Source organism: Pundamilia nyererei, unplaced genomic scaffold (genome assembly GCF_000239375.1).
Source record: "Pundamilia nyererei isolate P.nyererei 1_Seehausen unplaced genomic scaffold, PunNye1.0 scaffold00065, whole genome shotgun sequence".
In the NCBI taxonomy this organism is placed as follows: domain Eukaryota; kingdom Metazoa; phylum Chordata; class Actinopteri; order Cichliformes; family Cichlidae; genus Pundamilia; species Pundamilia nyererei.
The window spans coordinates 2,304,601-2,312,091 of NW_005187466.1; positions in this window are offsets into that span (position 1 = coordinate 2,304,601).

Consider the following 7,491-nt stretch of genomic DNA (forward strand, 5'->3'; position numbering starts at 1 on the left):
ACTTTGTTGGCTACTGTGATGGACATCAGATATCTCTCTATGCATATACACAGAGACCTTAATTATACATTATTAATTTTTTTAATGTTTTTCATGCTGAAGATTTACATTGCTAGCACTAATATGAAACCTTACCACTGTGGGTGGGTTGAAATGTTAAAGCCATCCATCTTTCTTCGCTCCAGTCCCCTCCTCCTATTTAATTTCTGTTTTGCCATCAGTGTCACAGCCATGATGAAATGTCTGTGGGTGGCAGTGCTCTGAAGATTAAAGCTTTATATCAATAGAATACATATTAACTCAAGTGTCATTGCAGAGCTGTTGATAAAAACATGCTTTCTCAGATCAAAGTATTGAACTCATGGACCAGCAGTAATACCTTTAAATGGGCCAATATTGTTCCACACTGTTGTGGTGGATTGGGAAGCTGTTTGTATAAGAAGCTCCTCCTTCACTTTTCCTTCATTTGTCTTCAGCTTGAGTGGTTACGCAGGGATGAGAGTACTGAAGTGTGTGGCAGATTTAGTGCAGGCCGCCCACAGCTGTGTGACGCTGCAGGACATCGTGTTGGCTGAAGGACAGATAACTGCTTTCACGACACTGATCTTGCTCAGCATAGTTTGGTACAGGCTGTACCTGGTGACACAGCAAAAGTAACCTGCCAGCTCACACATAATCGTAACACTGCTGACAGTTATTGTGCTGTCTGACCTTTTTCTACTGTCAGGTAATTTGTCTTATGACTCTAATAAAGGTCAAGCCTCATCTCTAGGATTAAAGGACATTTATCCTTAATAGCAGGAATAAATTCTTTAACACCCCATATAACATTTACAGAAAACCAAGAGATGATGAATACGACATAGCATAATACAATTTCAAGCACTTGTTTTTATAAGCTTTTAAAGCATCTGTAACTCATCTAAAAGCAAGTTGATGTGAGGATTTATATAAAAAACAAAACAGTATTTGTTTGAGAGACTGGTGATCTGCTCATGATGTATCCTACCTGATGGATAGATGTATGCATATATGTGGGTAAGTGTGGCAGCCCCTGGCATCAGCAATGACAGAAGAGTCTCATTAACTGGGCATCGTTGAGCAAACTACAAAAATAAGAAAAAATTTCTACTCACACAATCCCTTTGAATTATGCTTTACCGATAAACAATAACAAAAAATTAGTTTAAATTAAGTCAGGTAAATTCAAAAATAAGTACTTCTGAGATTTACTTTCAGTCACTGATTAAATAAAACAAACAAGGGTGCTTCACAGGTTAATCAAATAAAATATAAATAAAACATTACATCACATACCTTGTTCCGCTTGCCAAGGGGGAAAACTCCCGTGAACATTTAAACATTTGATCCCTTCCTCGTGGAGCACTGCTAGCTTAAGTGACACACATGCATCCATTTGCTAAAAATAGCAATTCAACGTGAGTATAGAACGAGAGAGTTTACAGATATATCACGATGCAAACACAGTAGCAAACCTTATGTCAGAAACAGACTTAACAGTGTATTTTATTAAGGAATTATTTTAACTAACAAAGACTGCTGGGTGGGACATAGATCCCATCCTATGATGCTCCATCCAACACATTTCTTTGAGCAAAAGGCTGATTTTCTCAGCCTGCAGTTATTTCTAGATGAAGCAGTGCTGATGGGCAATCGTAGCCAATCAAAAATCCCACTTAACAGTCTTAAAGTGGCTGTAGCTTTTTTGCCAGTTGCCCTAGGTGTGGCCACTAAAGTGCAGTATCCTTTGCAGGAATGTGAGACTTATTAGCTGGGATGAAATCCCTTGTGTACACCTGGCGTAGTTGAACATGCAACTCACTGTTGAACCCATGAACTTGCAATCCACAAGCAACTTCACTATGACTGTCTATGTCAGTGTATTGAACTGCACTGACTGAGGCTTCACATTTAGTCCAGAGACCAGATGAAAGTTGAGTCACTCTGTGTGCTAAGAAGAGCATATGTGAAAATCTATCTGTGGGGGTCTGATGCCAAAGACACAAAAACTGGAACAATACTAGATGTAGCAGAGGAGTATCTTGTCAATGTGGGTGACATGACATTGTGAACTTCCTTTGTCTCATTTCCTTCAGATGGTGAATCACTTTGACATTTCACTGGCACCCTCATTTCTCTCTATGTCCAATCAGGTTGGATGGCTTCGACCACATACAGTGCATGTGTGCCTTCTCTTGCATTCTTTACTAGTGTGACCCGTCACCTGGAAGATAACTTTTCGAGTACAACATTTTTCTCCTGCAGGGAAGGATTTTGTGGCCAATCAATGCCATAAAAGATATCTTCCAGTCTTTAAACTTTAAAGGGTCACCAGTGAACACTGTGGGTTCAGGTGCAGGCAGACGGTTGGAGACAAGCTTGCAAGCTCCTGTGTTAGGCTGACCTCCTCCTGCTTTCACAAAATCTCAGGTGGTGCACATTGAGGTTGAAATGGTTTGTCCTGTGGGATCAATGAATTTAGAAATTCAATAATTTGGCTCTAAGGCTGTGATTTGTCATCTGCCTCATCCTTAAAGCTTTCCAATCTATTTCAATTGTTGTAAGCTCTCACTCTTGCTGCTGCTACTTTTACCTTATTTTCTGCTTGTAGCTGTTGTAGTTTATTTCTCTCTTCCTCTAGTTTTACTGTAAATTCTGCAATTGTTTGTGCTTCTTTGATTTTCCATTCATGCTAAGCTACTCAACTTTGCTTGCTGTTCATGTATTTGTTGCATTGCTTTCGTCTGTTCTAGTTTAGCTGCAAGGTCAGCTTCTGCGTCCACACGTTTGCTAGAAGACATAGAGGCGGCTCTGGAGTATGAATCTGAGCCTGAGAATCTGAATGCTCTGAAATAACTGTTTCTATTTCAGTTTCCCCCCCAAAACAGATCCATACTCCTCTTTACTTATTATCATCCTTACAAGCTCCTTCTTGAGCCTGTCATTAAAGGTCTTATCTATATCTTCTAGTCGTTTACCAATAAGATCACAAATTTCTGTTGTTAGGGCAACACACTCATCCATTCTCTCGACAACATCTGGAGTAGACGTATGATTAGGGCAGATAGGCTCATACAGTTGATGCACTAATGCTTCTTTAGCCTTAAAGTCAATTTGTGTTCTAATAAGGTCTTCTGTTGAGCAAAAACCTTTTAGTTTCGGTCAAATCCCTCTTGCTAACTCCTTCCAGGGCTCATAAGCCTTGCTAAATGACCCTTTGTTTTTCTTGGCTTCCTGTTAATGCATCTCCTGCCCATTTTTTGTTAGTCTTCCCTCTCTGGAGCAGGACCTGGCCTGTTTTGTCTCTGTAGATTTGTCTGTTTTTTTCAATGGAGGAAAAAGGGTTTTTTTTGTTTGGTTTTTTTTGGCTTGGTGCACCTGCCCTTTATGTGTATATATCTGAACTCAAATAGGTTGAGTGGTGGCTTCAACTTATTAACACTGAACTTAGATATTTGATAACACAGAATTTTATGAAAGTATTGTTGTAACTTACAAAGGCGTCATGCAGCTTATTCCTGTGCACGATAGACTGTTCTATACAGGGCACGCCTCTGAGCGTGTCCGTCATTAGCGCTACTGCGCGCACAGTTAACAACTTCAGTAATGACAAGTTGTGGAACAGTCCAGCAGTTCATTACACTCCCACCAATCGTGCTATGATTACCAAACTAAGTGAATCATACATGATTCTTGACAACAAAAAATGAACCAGTTTAACCAAAGTGTACAGACCATCATCGAGCAGTTGTCACTTGGAATTTTACATCATTTATGTCAGTTCATCTCAGAAATTAACATGTTGATTATTTTTCCCTTTCAACAAGAATCACCAATTTTTGGATAGGTCGATCGATAACGAGGGGCTTGAAAGCACGATCCTGTTCCTTAGTCCGACTAAGTATGTATGTACGGATGTATAGGTAGTCTTTCAACACGTGAGCCTTTCTTTCTAGCAAAAGGTTTAACATTAGGTTAATGCCTCTTAATAGAGGTTCCTTAATGTTTGTTCATTTTTATTATAGCAAAGCATGTCATCTATGAAACATGAAATTTGCAAATTTAGGAAAATCCAGCACTAAACTGAAATACTGATAATTTTAAAATAAATATTTAAAGCAGTGTAAGTCATTTACTTTAAAATCAATCCTAGCTTTCCCAGGCCATCTGTTGCTCCATGACTCCATCTGACTATTTATTAATCCTGTCAGGGTAGAATCCCAAAAACAAACACTTTTCCTCTTTATAAACGCGGAATCTCAGCAATAAAACCCTCATAAAGAGGTTAAAACAAAAGATAGTTCTTTTAAAAAGATAAATAAATCAGGAATTAAAGTCAATACCATTAGAAATTATCCCCTATCTTGGGGATAATTGCTAGCAGCTTGCCACATTAACCTTTAAACCCTTTTATTTTAGCTACTTAAGATGCATGGCAGCAGTCACACTCCACCTTGGGCCTAGATGTACAGCTGTTTGTCAACACACCACTTAAAGACAACCCCAATATCCTTGCAGCTTTAGCAGATGCTATATTACAAACCTGGGTTTGACATTAGTTCAGTTGGAGACCTATATACTAATAATATGTTTACTAGCTTCAGACAGCTATCCAAATTCTATGGTCTACACAGACATAATCTTTTTAAATGCCTACAGATTAAACATTGGGTCAGGAGCCAAACATTAGCATACCATACCAAACGCAACTCCACAAAAGGACTTATTTCTTCTGTTTATGAAATTGTCACTTTGAGGTAGGAGAGGTAATAATCTGCTAGAGGGTGTGGGGGGGCCACAGCCCCGTCCTCCAGGGCGTGAAGCAGGTGTGGAGGAGATCAAAACTCCAGACATCCAGAGGCCCCCAGAACACAAGAGACCAAGGAAGACCAACAGAGGGGCAGCTGCGCCACTATCCCTCCTACCTCAAAGCACACTGTGTTCTGTTGATCTTATGTGCTGCACAATAATGTTTAACATTTAGTATTTACTGTCATATTCCCATATATCATTGTGATGTTGTTTATTCTATTACTCTTGCTCTCTTCTGCTTGCTTTCTTTTTTCTTTCTCAGCAGGTGATCCAGGTGATTGATATATGCATTTTTTTTTCTCTGCCCGTTCTGTTGGTTTTTGTCTTTTGCCTTTCTCCCCCGTCCCTCTTCTCAGCTGTTTCTCTTTCCCTCTTTCTTTCTCCCCTTCTTTCCCCCAGTCAAGTCTGTCCCGTATTCAGTAAGTGAAAATAAAATAAACAAAAAAAGGTGAATCAAATGGACCATTACGGCAAGGCTGGGATGGTCAGTTTGGTAAAGTAAATCCGTTGGGCATCTTTCTTTGCCTTTAGACAACAATTCTGATGGCAAAAGAGCCAAACGGGACAGGCCAAAAAAAAAAAGAAAAAGAAAAAGAAATTGTCACTGACAATTTACCAGCCTGTGATAATTGTTCAAAAAAAAAATCAAATAAGGAATTAGACTTAAATTGAACATATGAAGACAGTAATTTGTCTGGTTGCTAAATTCATCTCAGACATGATTGTTATCTACTCAACACAGTTAATATTATCCACTGAATATTACACTTCATATAGACTGAGTAAACTGAGAGACTGTATCTCTGACCAGTTCAAAAGGTGTAAAATCTCTGTTGGGGATCTTGTTCATATGCTTTGGAGTTGTGTGCAGTTACAGTCCTACTGGAACGCTGTGATCACAATAACCTCAGAGGTGTGTGAATTTCATTCGGACTCTGCTCCTAAGATCTGGATACTTGGAGATACTTTGTGTTGCTTCCAACTACTGTAGCAAAATGCGTATACTTAAAAAACTGGAAATCAACAGCACTTCCGAGCCAGAAACACTGGATTAACGAGCTGTCATCAAACTACACTCCTGAAAAAAATCCTCCATTCAGTATAGGGGGAAATGAACAGTTTGAGCAAACATGGACTCGCTTTTTGAATTTTCTAACATGACTAGGCTTGATGGACTACTCTTTTCTGGTTTGGCTACAGCTTTTACTTATTTTACTTACTTATCTTTATTCTATACTTTATTCACTTTATTTTCACTCCTAAATGTTTGTGTTAGATGGAACTGTTAAAATTAATTTTAATATATACATTGTGATTTTGTTTGTCCCTTATTTATTTACTTTTTCTTAAATAGAATGTACTGCTGTGAAGCACACTAGATGTCAACTTTTGTTAATGATCATATGTTCTTAATAAAAAAAAAAGATAAATAAATCTCTTATAGATTTAAAGGTTCATACAAACTTACCCAGTCCTGATATTTATAAAGTAATTTAAAAGTGTGGATATGAAGTCACTTTAACAGAAAAAAATACATTTAGATTTGCAAGGCTTAACAGTCATGCTGCTGGGTAGTGCAGTTTGTCTTCTGTCTTGCTTATATGTAGATAATTTAATTTGCACCATAATAAAACAATTAAAATAAAATAAAAATCACAAAAGTAAAAAAGACATATTTTGGAAATTCATCAATAACACGATAAAATTAGAATTTCCGAGCTTTTCACTGTGTCCAACAAACAGATTGCAAATGCAGGCAACTAAATCAACACTTTACGGTTTGCACAGAAAGACAAACAGCGTTTCTGATTACAGAGGCTGTCCTGAGGAGGCTGTTTATTTTCTCTTCTCTAACAGCTGGGGTGAGAGCCAGGGGAGGTCAGTCATTGTTCCACCCTTTCACGAGGCTTTATGGAGGATCAAAGGCTCATCACCGAGCCTCGTTTCCACAGCATCTTTACAGCATGGGCTCAAACTGATTTGATGGTATCACACATTTTCTTCCAGTTGGTTCCTCTTAGACAAAAATAAAACTGTGGAGTGGCATTTGAGAAACACAGAACCGGGACACATCTTTCAGAAGCTCCTGCATTTCTAAAGAATAAGTATTAGAAGAATAACTGGACCAAAGGGGTTTTAAAAGCTCCTGTAAGATACTGTAGCTGATTATGGTATGCGGATCATTAGGAGAAATGACATGGATCACTAATACTTTCATTGCCAGCTTAAAAATGGAAGTTCACAGCTGTTAATGGTTTTAATGTTTTGGTGTGATTGGTGCATGGCTCACTGTTTGTATATATTCGCGGTTCATAGTCCTGTGTTGTTAATGAAACACTGAGAGACCAAATATCACACAAGGCTTTTAGTCATGAGCAACTAAACATGATTATAAATATGCTTTGGGTGAGCTGGCTTTATAGATACATGTGCACACTGCACAAATAAATACACAAACATATTCATTGACATATGCAGCCAAAAATGCACATAAATCCCAGCACTCTGATTTTGGCTGTGCTTGAACAACATTTTTCTGATGGACGTGTTGATGTGCAAGTTTCCACTTAGTAACGTGGAGCTTATTCTGTGTAGGTGGACGTCTGCTACAATCTCTGCAGTAAATATCTGAGGATGAAACTTGATGGAAAAATGTGG